Source organism: Achroia grisella, unplaced genomic scaffold (assembly GCF_030625045.1).
Source record: "Achroia grisella isolate CSIRO2021 unplaced genomic scaffold, CSIRO_AGI_Agris_v1 utg540, whole genome shotgun sequence".
In the NCBI taxonomy this organism is placed as follows: domain Eukaryota; kingdom Metazoa; phylum Arthropoda; class Insecta; order Lepidoptera; family Pyralidae; genus Achroia; species Achroia grisella.
In genome coordinates, this window is record NW_026712925.1 from 4,021,339 (window position 1) to 4,045,498 (window position 24,160).

Here is a 24,160-nt window from a genome sequence, read left to right on the forward strand (position 1 = left end):
GATACTAACGTTTGCCTTTTTTCTATATATTTTTTAAATTAGAGTATATACTTCGTATTTCAGTGGATACAATAAACTGTCGTTCGTAAATCTTATCAGAGACTTACTTCGTCTATAACGTAGGCTGCTTAGAAAATCTTGATGCCCAAGGATTTGTAGTTGTATACGTATACCAGCTATATCTACAGAAAATCTTTCAAATAATTTATCGTGAATAAATTATTTAAGAGATTTTCAGAATAAGAATGATAATTGTTTTATTATTATTATTTATTCTTATTATATTTAATAAGTATAAGTAATAAATATAAAAAATAATAAAAGGGTATATGTTCCCTTTATTACAACTATATATTATGTGTAAGGAAAAAATACTTATTTTCATACATTTATTCAGTCTAAAACTTGTTTATTGACTTTAATCGAAGCAAAGTTAGTGTGTGATGACTATGAAAATTTTATCAATTTTGATAATTATTTTGATGTCTCCTAATATATAAACAGAAAAATTAGTAAAACTGAGAAGGTTTCTCTTTTTGAAAACAGTTTAACATAAGTACAACATTACAATCAACTTTTCAAAAAGGTACTTGCGACATAACCAATTATCTCTAAAAGGTCCGCTCATTTAAGCTGGATTGTACAAATCTTTTCTTGTTAATTGCCTCATTTTTCCCAAATCCGGTGTACTTTTAAATAATCTCCAAATGCCGCTGTCACGCCGGACGTCCACCGTTATCGCGCGGCTTATCACCAGCTACCGTATTGTTTAGTTTAAACAAGGATAATGTCAAATGCTCCTGGAAGCACTTGTAAACATTATATTGATAGAGTCAAAGAGAACAGATAAATGCTGTAGAATTTTGCTTTTTTTATTTAAGTGATTTAAAGTTGTCTATAGAAAGTTTTTTTTAGCATTTATTATAAAATTATGAAAATTTATAGCGTTCGCAGAGCCCTAAATGTACTCTATATAGGAACTAGAGTATTACCTAATCACTTGTGTGTAATATCATCAATATATATTTAACTACGTAAGAAATAGATGAAACGTAATTCATTACAGTTTCAGTCGCTCTATTCATTCACATTGGCGCCTTGTGTAATCTCATTTATACAAACAAGATTCCCTATAAGTCCAGAGCGGACGGTGTCAATATGACCTTTATACGACAGTACGACGCTGCCAGGATTCCAGACTACGCAAATATTTATCTACATACAAATAACTATTAGATTCGTATTGGATATGTTTCGAGTGTTGTAATAAATTCCGTTACGTTTGATTAAATGAATTTCTAACAAATATGATGTTTAATCATATTTATGTTTGTCAAATCACTGGATGGCGCTGTGTGAATGATCCTATGCTATTACATAGCACTCTTTAGTTTTACACTAATCAGAACGTGCCATGTACTAACTACTGACAGGAATAATTATATATACTTAGATTTTTTTATAAATATATACGCATAATGTATCCACATAGAAAACACCCAGAGCAATACAAACAAACATACTCATAAATACTGACGTTTATAAATATTGTGCTATAATTTTATGTCTAAATTTATTCATGGGTATATTTTAGATTTATGGCTTTTTCTTTAATTTGTGATTATTTTTAACGTTAGATTCATAAGATGTAGCGGTGTCGCTGTCGTTGAAATTTGAAATATGAGGTATTAAGTTTTACATAGTCGAAATACGAGATCAACCAGTAACAAATTCATTTACTTTTATATTATTATTATGCATGATAATCAAGTAATTTTTCTACAATATTATCATCATAGTTGTTATGTAAACAAATAATAAAAATGTAACTGATCGCTGTCTGTACATGGACGATATATAAGAAAAGCTATTGTTGGGATACTTCATCAACACAAAAACAAAACAATGATTGTTACATTTTTATCTGTTTATTTTGGGCGTTGTTAAAATCGATTTGGTTTATGGTAAATAAAGGTAACTAAAAATTTTGTTTTTGTTTTATTCCAATAGATTTACAAATAAAACAAAATGCGGCCTCACCTAATCCCGAAATTAACTTTCACGCACCTTAATGTAGGTACATTTTTGTTTATTTAGCAACATGTTATACGTATAAGGACAAACATAATCATATATTTATACAATTGAAATGGCGAACAAGCTGTCAACGTACCTGATCAGAAGTGGTAACAGTCGTCTATAAACGTGAACGGCAGCAAGGCCACAAAATACACTGTCATTATATCTGCTCAGTTGCATTACAAAGTATAATTAAACCTATGGTTATGTTGTTGGGTGATATTCCAATCGTATACAATCCGACAGAAGTACGTTCCGTATTTGTCAAACGTAGTTTGAATTTATGGTCACCGCATTTGGCAAGTGGTACTTGTCTCAACATGGTTTATTCGTCTGAGCTTCGATGCCACAGGCATCTAAAACCTTATTATAAGACTCTTTTGCGTAAGGAAAAAGTAATCAAATACGACTGTATCACCACGAAGAATAATTAAGTGACATTGCTTGTACGACAACTAAGTGTAAAACTCAATTATAATCTGTATCCGTCACTAAAAGTGATACACCGTAAGCTAATATTCCTAATTCTTAATAACAAACGCAATAGGATAAATAGTGATGATAGTAATAAGTACATTATGTAATAACTAGTGTTACCTACGAAATCGTATAGTGTGCTGTTTGACCTAAATAAAATGTATAATAACCTATATCCTCCGTACTCGTAATAGGGTTGAACTTTTCATGAAATAAACTTTGTTATATACCTACTCTGTAGGGTTTATTTTCGTTTAATAGAAATACTTTTCTTATATGAAATGAACGCATGATATAGACAATATATACCGTGCATAATACAATTCTATATGTGTAGGCTTTCACAATTTTAAATATGAAAACTCGTAGTAGAGCCTCCATCCACCGTCATATCCAATCAAGTTTCGAACAATCACTCGAAAGATTATAGAACCTGTATCTGCCTATAGAAATGAGAAATGGATTTATAATAAGCGTATAACCTTAATATCAAAGCAGAATTAGCATTGTTATAAATAAGGTGTAATGACCTCAACACAAATATTGCCCTTTTAACAAAACATGGGCGTTAAAAACTGCCTTTATAGCTTCTAAAAGCTATAAAAGCTTCTTGGTTCTTGCTCTGAATTATAAATAAACAAAGAAAGTTCTACGAAACTACGAGACGAGGCAGTGTGTTGAGTACTCTGTATTGTACAGACTCTGGGTACCATTATAATATTTCATTCTACGTCATTGTATCAGCTGTTTACCGTCTACCGAATACGTCTTTCCATCATTACAATGAAACCGCTAGCAAATTACGCTAGATAAACATCGAAATCATAGACATCTCTTTAAAATTTCTAAATAAAGTAATATTCTAAACTTCCTTGTTATCTTCGTCATAACTAGTCCGATTTTGAAAATTATTTTAGTATTGGATAGCCTATTTATGCGAGGTAGGCCATATGCTATATATATTAACAAATGCTGCCCACCTTCATGAAGGAGGACTACTGGCCAAAGTATCTGTATCGGCGGTTTTTTGGCGGATTCAGTGCCTTCTATTCTAACATATATATGATTGACCATAAGCTATTTATAATATGAGCCATTAGTAGCCTGAAATAATTAAAAATACAATATATATTACAGCTAATAGGAGCGAAGCTGCAATAGAAAATATTACAATAACAGGATAATGTGACACAGACGAAGTACATCTTAGTTCATTATGATGGTAGTAATAATATTTCATTATCATGACAGTAATCTTACTTCATTAAATTTTCACTTATTATCTCATTGATCTGCTGGCGTAGTCGAATTGGAATCAAATTGAAATAACATCAAGTGGACGACACTTAGTCAGAGATGTTTACCCTTTTACGGCATCATCAAAGATTTATATAACTCGATTTCTACATAAATGCAAATAGAATATATAACTTTATACATACATTTCTGTAGTATTTGATCTACTATAAACCTATACTTGAGTAAGTGCCACTTTACATTTATTCGTTTCGATTTTCCTTTCGATTCAGTCGCGTCATTTCAAGACAAAATTTAACCTGCTCCAAAATCGTATGATGCTGCTATTCGTTTACCCCTCTATTAAAAATGTTCAAAACAATTAATGCTTAAACCGAAAAATAAATCGATTATTATCCCAACTTTCCAACACGTGGTACGGTCATCGACCCCGCCGAAAATGTGGCCCCCAACCGCGGACACGTGCGTTTAATTAAACTATGTTCGCAAAAATAACAAATAGATATGTATTGAGTACATAGATAGAGATTGAAATATACAAACACTAATTAGGCCAGTAGATAGATACCCAACAGGTATGCTAATGACTGAGTTGTATGCGTCTTCCTTACTGTGCATGATACATATTTTTAATGAAAAAGGAAAATAATAATGGAGTCATCATTACCAGTAAAAATAATAACCTGACAATTATTGCTCCTATACAATTATATATATAATATATAAACAAATATACAATAACAAAGTACAAACATTGTTACAATATTAATTCTTTGGTAATATAATAATGACCTAGTAAGGACAGCAGTGACATAATGTTATGTTGAGACTTAAATATTATATCTGTTTCTTCTTTTTTAATATACTCTGTTTTTTTTTTGTAATTTACATTGTCTTATAAAATGTGTATACGTGTATATCCGTTGATGTAAATAAATTTATTATTTATTATTAAAAAAAACGTTGAAACTCTTATTATCGTACTCGTGATTGTACAATAAAATCGAAAAACCTAGTAATCACAGATATTTCGCGAAAATTACCTAGGAAGACCAAAAAACCCAAGCGTTTATGTTGACTAGCTAATAGAGTAACAGTGAAGAATGAAATGATGGAAAAGAAATCAAATCGGTAAATACATCAGAAATTTACCACTAGGAAGATTTAATAACGTAGATTACTATGGGTGTGTACGTACCATTATAAACGATGCCCCCGTCAGCTTCCACTTTCATTGAATAGGCAACAATCAGCATCTACCACATACATTAGTAAATTAGAAACAAAATGTTTCGAAAGTTAGTTTAATTTAAATTTTTATCAATTACAAGCATAAGGTGTCATTGCCACATCACATGTAATCTCTTCATCAACACCGTCATCTATTTTTATGTACCCGTAAAGCGAGCTTTTTACATCCTGCGTAAACAGATTGCATGTATCAAGCACACCAGGTGCAGAGTCTTTGCTATTGGTTTGAGATGCCATTTGCAGATATCATATCTATTATATGCCTTTGATTGCCAAAAAAACTTGGTTTCACTCTCTGGCTCCTTCTTTGTGCGAACATGAATGTGGTACTAACAAGAATGTTTTCAATAATCTAAATTCATTCAATTTTTACAATTTCATTTGTGGGCACATATTTCATTGTTGGATTATATTGGAAAATGGAAATTAAATTTTGGTGAGGTAATGTTTTACATTGGCCTCATAAAGGTTAAAATGATGGGGAGAAAATGGAACAGGTCATTTATTAGTGCATCGTAGTGAATTCAACGTAGATATTAACCACAATAGTCTGGTTAATAATCACGAGGTGACCTGACAGAATATATGAGACACAATCCTTACAACTAACAATAAATTTCCAATGTACAGTGTTTATAAAGAATTCTAACAATACTCAATTGGTGAAGTTTCATAATTGACATAGGAGAATTCAATATGATTAGTTGCATATAAAACTATACCGTTATCTTCCCATGTAAATTTGCTACAAATTCAGGACGTTAATGAGTTCCCGAGGATATCCCAGGAGCCGGGTTGGTTTAAATTGTTGTGAATATTTCAAAGGATCTCATAGAATATTTCATAACCACTTATCACATTTTGTTGAATCTGTGACCTTGTTATCTTAGCTAAATATGTGTTATCAACATGAAACTACTTGGTGAAAAATCAAAACATTTTAAATATGTTTTTTAATATAAAATGTATATTCTTTATTACTCTAACTCTACTGTGTATAGTCTCATATTGCGATGAATGTAAATAACGATAAATGGATGACCAAAATATTTGTGTATTAACCTCATATATGGCGACTTTGTTTTCGCATATTTAAAACTATGACCTTCTTTTAATGCACATTATGTTTAATAGAATTAATCCATACTTTCAAGCATTTCGACATAAATATTGAATTAATATCAGTTAGTCCAATAATATTGTTTATTTTAGTAATTAATGAACGCTATGTAACGTGAAACTCTTATTATCCACTGTTTTCGAATTCAAGAGGAGTAATCCCATGCAAACAGGATTCGAGTGTCTGTCACTCGTGCCCTTTGTGAGTCGCTTATACCCCGGTCCCGTTCCGTTTGCGCAACCATTTACAGGCTCGATTCATTACTGAGCCAAGTGTTTACTAAAATGGGATGCTTGACCTGATTTTTGTAGTCCTTGAGAACGTATACAATAAATTAGATGTGTAATAGAAAAAAACGTTGTCTATCGCATGTTTTCGGTAAGCTTTATAATCGATTTTCAAAATAAACTGTATTTTCATGCATGGCACCGCTGAGTTTTTTATTTTTATATTACCCGACCTTTTTGGTATTAGAGAAAGATTTTATTTCATAACAGTATATTAATGTATGTATGGTACAAAAACATAACTAATATCTTCTGAGCGACTGACTCGCATTTACATTGAATAATTCTATTGAATATAATATATAAGTAGTCAGACATAATTATAATGCAATATTATCCGGATACCGTAACAAATATCTCTAATTAATCATTTACACACCGACGTAACCTGTCGCAGGTATCAGAGAAGTCAATTAATTTCGCATCCCATCAGGTCGCGTTAAAAGCTTTTGACGTACAGGTGTTTACAAAAACATATTATCATACTACAAAAAAAATAATAATTTATTTGAATTAACGGATATCTTGACTGCTATGTTTACGGCCCATATTACTATTTGACTAGACAATCTTGTATATCCAGTTATTCGGCTCTAGACAGATAAACCTTTAAAATTGCATAAAATAATTAAATCCTGACTATAAACTATAAAATGTGAAGAATATATTACAGTAAATAAGCAAAAACATAGCAACCACTAATAGCGTCTATTATATCAATCACCAGACGTAAACAGACAATGCTAAATCGACACACTGAAAAAGCACAATTGTGTATTTTTTACTGCTATCATGTCTTAATAACCGTTCACTTCTAATGGTTAAATGATTGGAAGCTATGCCGGTTTGATGATAATTCAACTAGTTTTTTGTCGATTGTTAATTAGAGCGGCTCGAACTAAATATTGTAATAAAATTATATTGATTTAATATAAATCATATATATCATAGCGTAATTAATAAAAGCTATCCGTGTAACGATATAGTTATATGAACTATACCACATTATGGTGCCAGAATTTAACTTTTACTGTCTACTGTATCAGATCAAACGTTGCATGTCAGTTTTGACGCAAATTTCGAGTTTTGGTTTCGGCAGAAATGAAAGCAAAAATATGTATTAGTGGTAGTCTTTGATATCAGTCCATAAATCAGCACACTTTCTCAGATTTATTTATCATTGATGAAACTTCGCAATGAAATACGAGTAGACCAATCATTTGTGGTAATGAAATGTGTTATAAGAACGCCACAAAACTACTAACTATTATAACGCCACATAATAGAGTCTGGAGAATCTTGTAACAATCGATATGTGCTTTGGTCGGTCGGTAGGTGGTTAAATGGTAACCACTTAAGAGCCTTCACAAAAATCATTACTATCAATCATTAGATTACTTGAATATGCTTATCATATTAACAACATAACAACCGCTATAATGTGATCGTTACATCAAAGAATCGTTTGTATCGCATGCCTGTATTGTATAGAGTTATATTACGTACCTGTGACCGTACTATGAGCAATCATTGTGACTATAATAAGCGCAATGACTGGGGTACCTATTTTTGCATTTTTTTTATATTTAAATACATTTTTCCACAGACATATTCGTCCGTGCCTTTTTTAATTTACTTTAATATTATTATATTTATTTTATTTCCATTTTTGTACAACTCCAGCCGAGATGTTACAATTTGCCTAACAATGACACCGAGGCAGACCTTATCCGTCTGGCCCAGAACCACCGCTGGCCGGCCGGGTGAGTTGACAACATGCAGTGTCACCCATCTTTATTTGGAAGATTAGATTTATCAATATGCATATACAATTATATAAATCTTACACTACTACTAATTTCACAGTTTTCATTACATTGTGCAATGTAAGAATTCATAATATAACAATACACATTATGAATTCTTACACTGCATATACAATTATATGAAATCTTATTCTAACACTATTTTCAAAGTTCACTATTTGTTATAGTCCAGGTTTTGTTTAATTATTGATTGTTTAATTTCACAGTTCACATTTTGTCGTAATTCGGCAATTTTTTTTTTTTCCCTTTTTCACTTCCCTTTCCCCTTTTTTCTTTCTTTTTTTTTTTTTTTTTTCTTTTTCCTTTTTTTTTTTTTTTTTTATTAACTTAACTATAACTTAACTATTTTTGCATTGTCACAAAAAGTATACACATTACTATGTAATATTATGTTATCTATGGCATTACTAAGAAATCCGCAAGGACACCATATAGATGTCTATTAGTACAAATACGAGGTCATTGATTTTTTTTTAAGATTCCTTTAAAAATCTCTGTGAGCCAACATAATATCAAATTTGTAATTATTATGTAAAATATATGTTTTTATATGATCTACAATCTTATCCTATATCCCACCCGTTGTAAACCATAATATATTGTATAAAAGCAATTCCACCCTCGCGACTACTCTCCGACTACACCCTCGTGGAATTTTTTTCGTAGTTTATTGACCAATAAATAGTGTTTTCTTATTTAATGTTTGAGCTGCACCTCCAATCAGTGAACCTCCCAGATACTAATCTGACCTAACAATATTATTGCCGTAATAAAACGAATAGTTACAGAATCGTTTACGCTGCGTGTTTGTACCGTATCTGTAGATACAATAGACACGCTACTGATCACAAATTGTTCCTTGCTTCAATTAGTGAGTACCTACGATAGTTAATAGTTACGTCAATTATATTATCTCCATGCTTTTATCTACAAATAACAACTGTGTTAGATATATTCATAGGCTTTTATGAATAAGCTTCACCGCCTATTCACCGTTACTATTGGTACCGTTACTATTTTTCCATGCGATTTCGCGTGACGGGGACATTTTCAATTTCATTTAATTGTACAGAAAATATTATTTGAAATGTCCAAAAATATAATATAATTATATAATTTCCATACTATGTATTCTAAATTTCATCAAGATTTTGAGTTATAAAGGCACTAATTAGTAAAAAATAAACGAGCAAACAAACAAATGAAGTAATTTCACATAACACAATAAGGTTACTAAATATTAAATATCCAACAAAAGTTCATTATGTATGATCCTATTAGGAAACAGAATTATCATACAATACAAAATACTCAGTCCAATTGGGAATCTCCGTCTATTTGTATTCAGTTGATAATTTAATAACCTACCTTTACAACATTTTACAGAATTCCTATTTCGTAAATTTTGTCATTCATCAACTTATGAATGGCAGTCACCATAAAAGAGACCACATCTATTATTGCGTTTGAAAATAACATCTATTATATAATTCGAGTAGAAGGTAAAAGCTACTACTACTCTGTACATAGAAACTGACGTCCTCCTGACCCATTCTAAAAAGGAACTAGTGAAGAATGTTTTAAACTAGGAATGAATAGAGTTGTTTTCGTATTTATAATTTTAATATCGGTGCTCCGTTTACCAAAATATTTACTTAAAGGAAAATTTCCTAATTATCGCTTACATATATCTAATTATAAAATCAGTAAATGGTGGAAAATATCAGAGCTAATGTGCTCATTGATCCGTTATGATGTTGACGTCAAGTAATGTACCTACCTACGACGCGGTCGTAATTAGATCCCTAATATTTCACAAGCTACGCCACATTTTTCTCTATGTCAACAAGTATTTTCTTATTCACTTTACCTACTAGAAAATTGACAGTTTTGCCATTGAGAAAACGATATTTGTTACCTCTCTATAATGACTGATTTACGAAATTGTCATACGGCACAAAAATAAGTTATTAAAAATCCCCAAATTTATTTAAAGATAAAGTCCTCCAGATTAGCCTTCACTTTGATTTACGAATGTATTTTTTTTTATTCAGTTGTATTCTGAAGCTACTCCTTTAAATCTGTAAAGAAAAGCTTAATGTCCATCGTTTTATGAAAAACAAATTAAATTCTTATTTCGTTTTGGTTGGTTTATATAATAATCCTTTGTTACAGGTTCTTAAAATGTAAAAAAATTATGTTGTTATTCTAAAATTCCATCAATTATCACTTCTGTCTTGTCTATGTATCTCAATCCTTGTCCATGTTTTCTTTGAGAAACGTGAAAATGGAAAAATATATTTAGAAAACGTATTGTAACTTGATGAAAGATGGTCATAAATTACACAGTTTTAACATAAAAAAACCAAACTAAGAATAAAAAGATAAAACATGTTTGCCTATCTCTCTCTGTCTGGAGCCAGTATGAATTATTCATTCTTTTAAGGTTACCAAGTCACAGGTTCGGACAGCGGATTAGGATGCTTTATTTTATCCCCTCTGAAATGTGCTCAAGTACCTACTTTTACACAAAGCTCAATATTCCCCTTACAGCCTTTTTTCTGAGCTTAGAATATGAATATTCCAATCATGATTATTGTGGTTAAAAAAATAAGTAGAACAGTTCGATTGAGCATAGGTCATATCTTATATGACCTATCGATGATTTAACTAGATAAAATATTATGATTATGGTTTAGATATTTTCCCCAAATATTTAGTATGTACAAAGCCAAAAATGTTCAGTAAAAATGAACTTGCAACATCGTTCATGTATTTCACTATAGGTAAATGAATAAGGAAGAGCTTGGTTCGCGTGATATCACGCTATGCATAAGCCAAGCGTTCCTAGTTCCACCCTATCTTGACAGCACAATATATAATGAGATGTTATACGTATAGATAACTTTGAAATATCTTATGTAATACCTTATCGTCGATATACGCATATAGATATGTTATTTCTGACGTGATATGAATATTCCTAGTTGTATTGAAAAATATCATTAGTAATAAATCATAATGGATGGAATGTAAGGACTGAGTCTGATTTGTGTGATCCCACTATTTCGTTCTAAACTTTCTTAGGCCGAAATAGCATAGTACCTTGCCTATTTGATGCTATCTCTTCATAGTATTCAAATAATCAAAGACCTCCTTTAAATAAACATATTCATTACTTGTGGCACAGATATTTGAGCATTTAACATGTTTTAAGTATGTACAAACATTTGCACTTTTCACAGTCCTGTGTCGATTTTTGAGGACACGTCAAAGCGTTCAAAGGTCCAACGCAATGACGAAATATCTTCTAGTACCACTTCTTCACAGCTATTTGGACCCATAATAGCATAAAACACGACACCATTCACTCTTTACGTACTAGTTAAAGTGTAAACAACTTCCAAAACTAGTGAACTATTTATTTACTAACACTTGAAGACTACCACCTAAGAACTTTGCTGTGATAAAGTTCAAACTCACCCTTGAAGCTAAATTGAGATAAATACTTCTAGTTGACCTTTGTCAAAGTCACACCCATTTACAATCTGCTTTTCAACTTAAATTACTTGTCTTTCACTCACAGCGTATTTCCCATAATTTAGGCAACAAAAAGTATAGAAATATATTTTCATATAAAATATATTTCTATACTTTTTGTTATAAAATATTTTTATGAGTCGTGTGTTGTATTACTCTCTGCTATGTGTATGTAATTTTAAGTCTTTATATATGTACTAGCTGTACCCGCGACTTCGTCCGCGTAAAATAGTGACCTTGAGCAAATAATAAAAAATATATATTAATAATCTAACCCAATAAAAAAGTTTCATCGTTCTAGCTTCAAAAATGAAATTTCCATACATAATTCCATACAATTCAATCAACAGCCAAAAACTAAGTTTCAAACTACTATCTTTAAAATGAAGATACTTCCATACATACCATACATACATTACATCTCCCCTTTCAACCCCTTATAACCCTTTTTCTTGTTTTTTTTTTAATGCTACTTATATTAGTGTCATCATGTACCAATGATAAGATGTCGCTATACTGTAACCATTTATGGCTGAGTCCTGTGGCGGTAGGTACTGATATTTTCTCAACAGCCTAAAAAATGGGTTTCAAGTTTCTAGCTTTAAAAAATGACAATACATGCATACAACATTTTAACTCCCCTTTTGACCCTTACAACCCATTTTCGTTAATTATATTTAATCAATACGCAAAAAAATAAGATTGAAGCTTAAACTTTAAAAAAATTCCTCTTTCAGTCTCTTATAACCCTTTTTAGCATTAAAAAGTAACCTATGTCCTATCTCAAGATCTAGACTTTAAATTTCATTTAAATCAGTTCAGAAGTTTTGGCTTTTAAGACAGACAGACAGAGTCACTTTCACTTTCATAATATTAGTAAGGTATTTATTAAATAAACTGACCCAAAAAAGCGTAAGAAAAAAGCTTCATCGTTCTAGCTTCAAATATGACGAATTTCCATAAAAACTTTTATCTGCTGTTTTATTTTACCCCTTGAATGGTGACAATGTGATATTTACAAATTTAAATGTCATATTTATTTATATTTAATAAACAGTTTAAACATTTCTTTAAATTCTTTTGAAAATTGGTGGTCCAGTTGGCCAATAACATAATAAAATTTTGTTAAATCAAAATGACTCTACTGGCCAGAATGGAGAAACGCGTATTCCGAACCTGAATAGCTCGGATGGAACGGTAGATGTTGTTTCTTCCAAGGAAATGTTGTTCATATGTATTGACAACATTTTTAATATTATATGTTGTTTTATTCTTCAAAAATATTAATAATATGTTCTTACGCTCTTGTCCAAGAGCAGGGTCATCAGTTATAGGCTATACCAGGATTATATTTATGTATTTATAAAATAAAATTGCAGAGCAAACGTTTATTCATTTAAATTCTTAAGGAGACAACGGATTGACAATAATCAGTTGCGCGCGCAACGCGCTCTGCTTATACAAATGACATATATGTTTATTTATGACATATGAGCGTTAATAAGTCGCATATCTAGTACAATACTGGTGTAATTCAGAAATTAAAAATTTTTGAAAATAGACTTAATGACACAATTATAAAGTAGACTTTCCAAAATATCTAATTTTTTAGTTAAGCCATTATTGTAATAAGTGTGTATTCAACCGCATAAAGATAACCTTGCATTACCATTTTTAACCCCTTACAACCCTTTTTTCACATTAAAAAGTAGCCTATGTCCTTCCTCGGCGTCTAGACTATATGGGTACCAAATTTCATTTAAATCAGTTCAGTAGTTTTGGCGTGAAAGCGAGACAGACAGACAGACAGACAGACAGACAGACAGAGTTACTTTCGCATTTATAATATTAGTAAGGATTTTTGCAATCCCAAATAGCAAATATATTCTAACGACTTACATTTAAATTTAATTTAATCTTTTTTGTGTGGTTATTAGGTATGTATGGTGGTCATGCCACCACTCTCTGCTACCAGGGCCGAAAGTTAAATATTACATACAGCTAGAACATGAAGTTCAGACTTAAATAGAAATTCCATATTTCATATGTCCATTATTGTATGAAAAATTATTAGAATCTAAAATTTGACGTACGAATATACCTATAAATTTATTTTGTATCTACATGTCTTACAAGTTTTATATATTATACAAATAACTATATATTTAATACGCTTGAAATAACTATCTGGAATGGAAAAGCACACCTTTCCTCCATAATATTAAACGCGTGTGCACATCGTCCAAAATAACCCGCCAGCTGCCGCTATATTAAATGCAAATGAGTTTACATTACAGTGGTATCGAATATTCCTGCCAATACAATATTGTGTGTTTATTATATTATGGATGTAATTGGATAAGATCGAGATACGTGAATCTACTGTATCTCGCATTACATCATTCATCATCATCATTTCATTATAACATCTAAAAACCCACGCCAACTTTGCACAGATGCATCTATTATAAAAAGCAAAATAAAATAAAGCCAACGTTACACGCTAATATTTCGCTCATTATAGGTGAACCATTTTATTTAATTATTGAAGTATTTCTTTTTGTTATTTTAACAAAAAGTAAAATATCTGCTCATATATCATTTAAATCTTAACATTAGTAAACTATGCATAGATTTCTTCTTAGAATTATAAATATCCATTTATTAATTTTTCCCATTAATTGTAAAACATTTGAGAGGTTAAAATTTTGAATGTATGTTGACATGTTTATATATGAAGCTCGTCTTACTTAAGTAATTCGATATTTTGTATTCATGCTCTTCCTTGAATATTACACGGATAATTTGCATAGATATTTTAAAAGGGCTCAAGAAATTTAACATAAGAGTGTATCACTTCAGAGCTTCCTTAAAAAGTTTAAGTATGTTATATATTATTCTATACAGTGAGACCTGCGGTGACGTAAATAAATAACCAATAACACCCTCTTTTCCCCTTCGTTTCTTCGTGTCGAAAGGGAACGCACCCTAAAAGTTTTTTCTTTTATATTACCTTAATTATAAATGCTTTTGTTATATGAATCCGAAAATAAATTTGTAACTTTGTCACACTCATGTTTTATTTGTTATAAATTTGGCATTTACTATGTAGCTTATGAGATGTAGAAGAACATCATATAGGGTACTTTTTAGTCCTGTCAATAACGATCTCGTGGACAAAGTTGTCGGCAAAAGCTAATCAATGAATAAAAGCTAAAAATATTTTGTAGTATGTACATATATATGTATATATACATTTGTTCCACGAAATATAAAAGATATTTCAATCCAGACATAATTTATATCCGGAAAATAACTTGTAGCAATCATGCACGCAATTATTGATTGAATGAACTAAAATATTACTGTAGTATTTATTTACTTATCTTACAAAGAAAACTTTTTGTTCCTACCGTAGTGCTTTTAACAAAGATTTAATCTTTCACTTTTAACACATTTCTAGAGATGCTTAGGAAGTAGAACAATGCCAATTAACAGGAACAAATCAAGATGCTTTTGTCGGAAACTAACGTCTGTTTTTTGTTAATGCTTGCGTGTAGTGTTTACGTTTCAGAGGAAAATGCTTTGCCATAAATCAAAGGGTCGACGACCTATGATGGTAGGCCTGTTGGATTTGTTCCAAATAATACCTTCTGCTGCAAAAAACTTTTTAATATTTATGTTAATATTGTTTAAACTGTTGCAATTGTATTCAAAGATAATACTTATGTATATTTTGTTAAAAATAACAATACAATTTAAAGTAATAAAATTTATACAATATCAGACAGTCTTAATAAAAAAATCATATTTATACAATAGGTTTTCAAGCTTTTTCCTGAATCAGATATAAAGAATTTATTCGAATGAAACTATTTTCTATTCTATGCCAAGGAATAAACCATATTTGTTAAAAAAATAATTATAAAAAATATAATTGAAAAAGTGAAACTTTCTCCTTTTCCTGACAGTATATATAATGAAAATCAAATAAAATTATTCTCCATTTTATATAATAAACGTCCAATTGAAGTTGATATTTTTATAATAGAATAGTGTAATCAAATTTCACGCTATTTTAGGCAATCTTGTATTTATAGTCGCTACAAATGTTGATCGCGTGTGGTCAACACATTATGGCTGTTTTTATAAATTAATACGCTTGTTCGCTACCCAACCCTTTTCATTTGTTTATTTACATATTATCTACTAATGTGACATTTTGATATTGCAAATATTCTTAGAATGTCAACACAACATGCGTCATCTCTGAATAATTATTTTTTGGACTTTTTTTAATGATTTCCATAGTGGTCAGCATTAATTCGTAACGAAGGTAAGTATCGTCAATAATATCCACGTAGTGTAGCCATTTTCCGAATTTAAAAAAGTATATTCGTAGGTAGTAGATTACGCCTTTTTTAACTTAAGCTTAACAACAAAGATTTTTTTAACAAGCAAAAAGCCTCTGCAATTAGGTGATTTCCAAAAAATACTCCAATCGTGACGAAACTAATGTAGTATAATAGATAAAATAATATTCTTTGTCTTTTTTTATTATTTAAAGTAAGTAATAATAATTACAAGTCAGTAGTACTTTAGTTTGATCTAATGTCAATAATTTCTGTATAACGAGTTTTCGCAATTTTTTTCACGCACGGGGTTAAATCATTGAAGTTTTCATACAGATCCCTAACGTTTTTAAAAATGTTCTATCGCCTGCGTTCATTCTAATGGTAAACTATTTTTTTCTAATCGGTCCCATAGTTTCGGAGCATTTCATTCAAATCAAACAAACAATCAAATCTTTCTTCTTTAAAATATTATGAAATTTAGATGTATTTATATAACAAAGACAAACATCTTTGTCTGACATTCTATTACGGCCTCGAATGTGAGATCAGTGGATCCAGCGGAAATTACTCATTGCTCCACACTTTTTAATGAACACTTTCCTAATGAAAACTTAATGAGTGCATTTGGAAGTAGGATATTTCGGTATAAATACGGGTATAAACTAAATTCTAAAACAAAGTCGTATGGATAATAAATAGTGGATGATATGGATTGAATAAAAGGCAAACTCTATATATTTATTTTAAATGATACTCTGTTTTGCCATATTCTTTAAAATTAAGAAAGTAGTTTGAATTTACCATACCAATATTATCACTATTTTGCAATATTCATTCCTACATTATTTGTCTTTCACTATATTTAAACAAATGCGTGTAACATATTACTTACTCAATATTATTTTAGTAAGACATTATAAAATTATTACAGGCAGTTAAAAATGTGAATAAATTTGTCTTATCTTCAAGTAGGCACAGATCCATCAACCAACCAATTACAAATATAAATCAAGTTCTAGATACACGTATCAACATTTAAAATAACTGCTGATACAAAACAATAATTGCCTATGAAACAGATCTAACCAGTTTTTACTGCTAGCGTCATAAATATTATTGAATCGTATTACAAAGTAAAAAATACATGTATTTAATAATAGGTGCATAGTTGCGACCGGTAAATATGAATTTATGATTCGGTAATGGCACCATGATTTAGAAATGCACTACACGCAAGAACAAATTAATTCAATTTAAATCATTTTAGTCGAAGACTAATTAAAAGCGGTAATTCTATTACTGTTCGATCCCGACTGACTGTAAAATGTTGCGTCTTTTTATTCTATCGAGTATTTTTCTTGTAATAAACAACGAAAAAAATGTCTAATCTTACGAAAAAATCTCGAAAATTAAAAGTATGTAGGAAAAACATAGGTGTTGGTGGTATGTGGTGTTCAATAAAAAAGTCTATATACAATTCTATATTTTACTAAAAATATTCAAATTTTTCTAAAATGTAAAATATAATTAATTCACTAGAAAATTATAAAATAGAGTAGAAGTGTTTTCCATAGCTAAATTGTTTTGAAAAGGTTTTTAATATAATATTGGACTTGTCTGTAAATTTCTTTTTTACAATTTCAATAGGAAAATCAAAGCTATTCGCCGAAGCTCCCCACAATAAAAAATAGCCACAGTTTAACCTATAAATCGTAATTCAACTCACGCGATCTATAAATTTCATTGTTCCTGGCTTATCCCGGCCTGATTCTTTTGGATTTGCGATTCACACATTTGTTTCAATTACTTGAAATTGTGAATCATGTTGTATAATAGTTTCTTTATTGTAAGAAAAGCAAATGCCCAAAAATTCTTAAAATTATGTATTATAAGTTTTGTATTATAATTTAATTGGTGTATTAATGGTGGAAACGATGGTGGAAAACAATCGTAATACAAGGTAGCATACGATGTAGTACATGTCATGTGCGTGTGTACGACGTTTAAGAATCCTTATCTTTAGTATACTCTAGCACAGTGATTCTAATGTGGTCTATATCGACCCCCAGGGATCTATGACAAACTGCAAGGGGTCCACGTCAACGGTCATATTGTTGTTTTTGCATTGTTTATAACACAAAACTTTCCTACAGTTAGAAATTTACAAAAAATCAATACCAGGTAAGAATAGGGGGTCTACCCAAAACCGAAAAATATGGCAAGGGGTCTACGATACAATAAAGTTTGGGAACCTCTGTTCTACCGATTTGGGTTACCATTGTGGTGAGAGGATTGATCAACCTAGACACTGCGTTACCATGACTAGCTGTTTCTAGGTCAGTCTGGGAGGCTCCTATCATATCCAATGCATATAATGTCCTTCATGTACAGCATCTTCCATTAAGTAAGATATGAAAAAGACGACCGATAGTGACATTGGCGAAGTTGTGGTCTGAATATATTTAGGATTACGATTAACACGACCGAAAGAAGAAAAATATATTCGAACTACCACTACTACGATAATATAATAAATATCTACCCGTACAGAAAAGTGAACCACTTTTAAAATGTGAATCATGTTTAGTACTTGACTCTTCTAAGTTTTTGTAATGTCAAGAATGTTATAGAATAGTTTCTTTATTGTAAGAAAAACGAGTATACAAAAAAAAATATTTTTATTTGCTACACTGTATTTTTATAGCTTAGTATATAATTTTAGTTACAGTCAGTAACATTAGTACTTATATAATATACTAATGTTACTAACTGTACTCTATTGATTGAATAAACCCAATTTCCATAGACGATTATGGTGAATTTGTAAATGTCATCGATGTGCTATATCGATAAATGAAATACATATGTATGTGAAGTTCGATATAGTAATCACCGTAATTATAATCAGCTTTGCATGAAATTATCGTACATCATACCCAAACTTCCGCACAATATTAACATTTAAATTCGTGTCATGATGCAAAGTTCGAGAACCTTTTCGACTCCTATCGAAATTGTTTCGATAATGATTCCGTACGTTTCCCCGCTATTTTCCGGTGCGTTTGACTGTACTAAAAAGGAACTGATGATTTCATTGCAATATTTTCGCATTATTTATTTATAAATAATAGGTACACATTTATTTTATATCGCGCACGTCATTACTATATACAGTATAATAACAAGAATTTATAGCATTCAAATTATTTGTTTATGAATTACATTTGTATCTAATTAAGTTACAATTAAAATTACTTCAATGCGTAATTGTTTTGGCAGAACTTTAAAGAATATTCGTTTGTAACGCTTTATAATTTTAATTAATGGATACAATAAGCATCATGAAATCAAAATGAATCAATTTTGCGCTAACAACATATGACTCTCGATTTCGATAAGTGTGTAGAATTATATATACATATATATTAATCGGATAATATTATTTTGAAATATACAGTTGGTATTTAATCGCTCAATGGCAAAACCCCGGAAATTACACTCTCAATGATAACTTGACATCTGAAGCGGGAACATTTAAAATTCAATTTTTGTTTTTTCTGTTATCTTTTCCATCGTTCTCAAAAATTATTCCCATGAATATGTTAATGTTTCAATTTATTTGATAAAAATAATATATATGAAGAAATAATAAGTAAATATAGAATTTGGTTTACTTTTATCGATAATTTCATTGTATTAAAAACGTTAATAAAATATATAGTATAGAATGTAAAATAGTTAATAAAATACCCAAGTAGTACCGAAATATACTATACAATACTTCCCAAAGAAAGCCAAAATATAAAAGTAACGTGTTTATCTAATAAAATCATATTTTTGTTACAGATTTTCAAACGATGAGGAAGCCATAAAACTAAATTCCACATCTATACGCATCAGAAAACAAGTAAGTTTCGGTTTTATTTCTTGTTGTGTATATATTGGCAATATGTTTTGTAAAGTTTCAATAGCGCCCAATAAAGTAAAAAAAAAATTGAATACGGATATCTCGGTGATAGATGTCAACATATTATGCCATTACTCTAATACTACGTTAAATTTGTCTGTTTTATGTACTTTTACTAAAGCAAACTCTGCACGAAGTTATCTAATTGGGTACCGTCTCACCTAATTTAGCTTCCAAGGAGCTTGTTTTGCAGGATATGTTTCAGTTGAAGGGCGAGATTACGCAGTGTAATTGCAAAGTAGATACAAATGTGTGACATGTTATATTATCTTAGTTCTCCTGAATACAAAACATGAGTAGTACTACCGGCATCACATAATAGCTTGATGTCCGCGGTACTCTTTGTGTTTAAGTCCTACTTAGATTAAATATTTAATTATAGTATAATTTTTGTTTTAAAGTATTCTACGTTAAAGTAAAGAATGCATTTCGTAGAAAAGACATGCTACTTTCATTCCGGTCAATACTGACCAGGCAGCAGTGAACGATATCGCCGGCAAAAGCTAGTTGTTTAATACAAGTGTAAGATTTCAACGACGCTGACTCACCAACTTACAAACATGCGCATGGGTACGCCCATAAATGAAACTATGGAATCTCTATTCTATAGAACTAAGGCCATGCATGTATCCCTTAAAAGCTTACGTGCTCACCGTGATACTTTATGGGAACTAAAGATGCATACAACATGACAATAGACAATACCTGTTTATCATTCCATGTGACGTGCAGCAAGGAAGTGTAGGTGTCGCGAGCCGCCGATGACGACAGAATATGTTTAGTGGTGCTTTAAAAAAACTGGAAGTCTACGAAACACACGCTCATTAGTAATATAGCGGTCTTTTTGAACAAAATCGACACATTTTTATATTCTACGTATCTAAAGGTGAACCCGTCTGTACTACCGGTTTATGCCTGCATCTCACCAGCAGATGGTATGAAGATGAAGTCAGTTCAGTTAGCCTGTTAGGGTGCTAGCAATCGGACTACTAATATCCTATTCTATTCGTTTGTTAAATCTGTACCCACCTACCCCTTTTAACGATGATCAATGTTCATGTCTTTATATCTTTATATAGAAACATATTTTTTCACGTAATTAAAATCGTTATGTCACGCATATTATTATCCATACAATTTTTCCCATTTATAACGGTTATATATATATATGTATGTACATGTGTGTGTGTTAGTATCGAGATTCGAAAAATAAATATTATAACTGGTCAGCTGTATATTTACTTAACTTCAATTTTCAACACGTGTAAGTGTTATCTAAACTCATTTCATGTTATTGTTATAATTCACATGGGATTCAGTTTGTATCCTTACATTGTCTTGTGTCATAAAAATTAACTTAGTAAATTAATCAGGATCCTTAGGAATTGATTTTATGTATATTTTATTTAACATCTTGTAACATCGTTTTCTAATTATCAACAACTTCCTACTCAATCATAAAACAGCTTAATAACATTCGTTACAAATTGTTACAATCATTGTAACTTTGCCTTTATAAAATAATAGTTTGGTTTGTAAGTAAAATTCTTTGTGAGGTGATGCAGTAAGAATGCAATTCATTAATATATAGCATTCTCAGGACGTCATAAAAGCCGATTATGGGTATAAAGTACAAATACATAGTGGTAGGAAGGCCTAGCCATGGTAATAGTAGTCTAAATACTTAGACGAAGACCTTGTGAACTCGTAATGACAAAATATTCCCACGATACGATCTTAAAAGGAAGTATTTCCATATTATTCTTTACAACTAAGGACATCCACGTGCTTAGAATTTCCAAGATTAATTGATTTATAGGTTTTATAGACTACTATTACCATGTATATAGTAAATAGTATTAATAAAAATTATATTAAGAACATCCTTATGGCAGTTGAAAAAATACAAACAATGTTGAAACTTTAAGAAATTAGTTATTAGTAGACGATTTTCAACCATAAGGTATAGATAAATACTTACCTAACATCTAGTCAATCAAATTACCAGATTTGCAAGCAATTTGAGGATTTGTTGTAATCGTCGCTATTGAAGTAGTAATAAATTTTATGACAAGATGATATATGGTAATTTCTGTCGATGTCTTTTATAATTTAATATTATTATTATGATGCATGTTGAAGTCCTGTCAGAGGTCAAAATCATCACTTTAATTCTTATTAAATTTATTCTCATTATTTAATCATATTTTTTTATCCCCCTGTCATAATGCCCACTAGTTCCCTTTATTGCACCGTCACTATAATCCATCTTGCTTGACGGAACGGGCGTCGTTAATGACTCTCTGTCACAGTTAAAGCAATAAGCTCTGTTTAAATATCCAGACATAATCTACTGTACAGCAGAAGAATGGGGACAAAGTTTGTACCATACAATGGTAGACCGCGTTTTCTCCAATATGTACATATATGGTCTATACTGTATAAGGACCACACAATTAATTTATAATGATCGGGGAGAATGAATAACGAAAAACAAATCAGCTCATGTGATTAATTATTATTTAAACTTATTTATTTACCACAATGTGTGGTCTTAATGAATTGCGACGTGACACATGTGTAACACGTTTAAATGTAATATTGCGAGTGTTTACACAAGTTTTCAGGCATGTTGTGATCGTAGAACATCAAATTATATCCTAGCTATGATGGAATAATTAAAATTTTTCTTGCAATTAATTCAATGAAAACATTTTACTATAGTGCCTCATCGCTAGCAATGTCTGTCGGGTGGATTTGAATTCCATTATAACATTAGTAATGGTTTTCATTTCGATACTCAATAACCCTTTTTCTTTTCATAAGTATGTACCACGTTGTATAAAGTGGTTTCGTCTATTAACCCTCAGCTGGCCACTTAAGTCCAGGGAGACCGAACACTTGAACATTCACGACCTAATTGTTGAGCTAACTCGCGTCCCAACTAGTTAGTTGATTAATCGAACAATCGCAGCTGTTCTATACCGCGACTCGATTTATCTCCTTTATTTTAGATTTCATTCTATTTCAACCACCGTCGTTCAAAGGAATTGAAATTAACTTTTTGTGGCGGTAACGAAGCATCTATAAGTGGATTTACTAAAAGTGAACTTCATTTTCATGTTAATGTGGGCTGAATAAATTCATCGTTTTCATTTAAACATTTACGTGACTACCGGATCTAGTTATTCGCATTTATTTAAGGTAAGAATTATTTTTTTGATCAAAACTATTGTTTTAGGATTTGCTAATAAAGCCAGTCAATAAGTATTATTTTGTGTTATGACAGTAAAGATTAAGAAATATTGATATTAGATGTTTCATGTTTTATTTTTTTGGAGTTTTTGTTTTTTATAATTTTGTAACAATATTGTTCTTAGATTTTATTAGATTCAATTGTTGATTACTATAAGGTTTATTTATGTTACGTACCATATCATTATTGTTTAGTTTAAATTCATCAACATATGGTAAAGTATAACTTACATCAAAACAAATAGAATAGAAATGCGAACCTGTTCTTTTTGGAATACACCTGTATTTTACGTTATATGTGTGTTTGTACGTTTTTATTTATCCTAAAACATTTCATTTTATTATCCGAACTATAAGAAATTGACAAAACAAAAAATAATAAATATACTAAAATATTCATTGCGTAATGTATTATACATAAAAACGTAATATAATTATGCACGTGTTGTTATTCGCGGATTGACGAGTTGAATAATGTTTTGTGTATTTGTATTATCACAGTTCCAGACCAGTAAACTAAACAAATCTACCAACTTGTCTACAAACAAGTTGTTCTTAGGCTTTGATATCAACTAGGACACGCTTTGACGAAGAGCGAAATTGTAAGCTCAAACTCAAATGACGTCCCGTCTTTGATGGCTTTTCCCAACGGAATATCATACCTTGCCTTGCCTCCAGTTATTTATCCTTCGCCTCTATAATACACGGATCATGTATTACACCAAAATTTAAATCTAACTTTTAGC

General features: G+C 30.6%; 1 protein-coding gene across 1 annotated transcript in view; it reads left to right on the forward strand.

Annotated features, from left to right (window-relative positions):
* LOC131847774 (myosin-I heavy chain) overlaps positions 1-24,160 on the forward strand; it is an 88,898-nt gene that overhangs the window by 12,232 nt on the left and 52,506 nt on the right. The window contains exon 2 of the mRNA XM_059197421.1: positions 20,039-20,099. The gene's annotated coding sequence lies outside the window, so the exon portion shown is untranslated. The remainder of the gene's footprint in view (positions 1-20,038; positions 20,100-24,160) is intronic.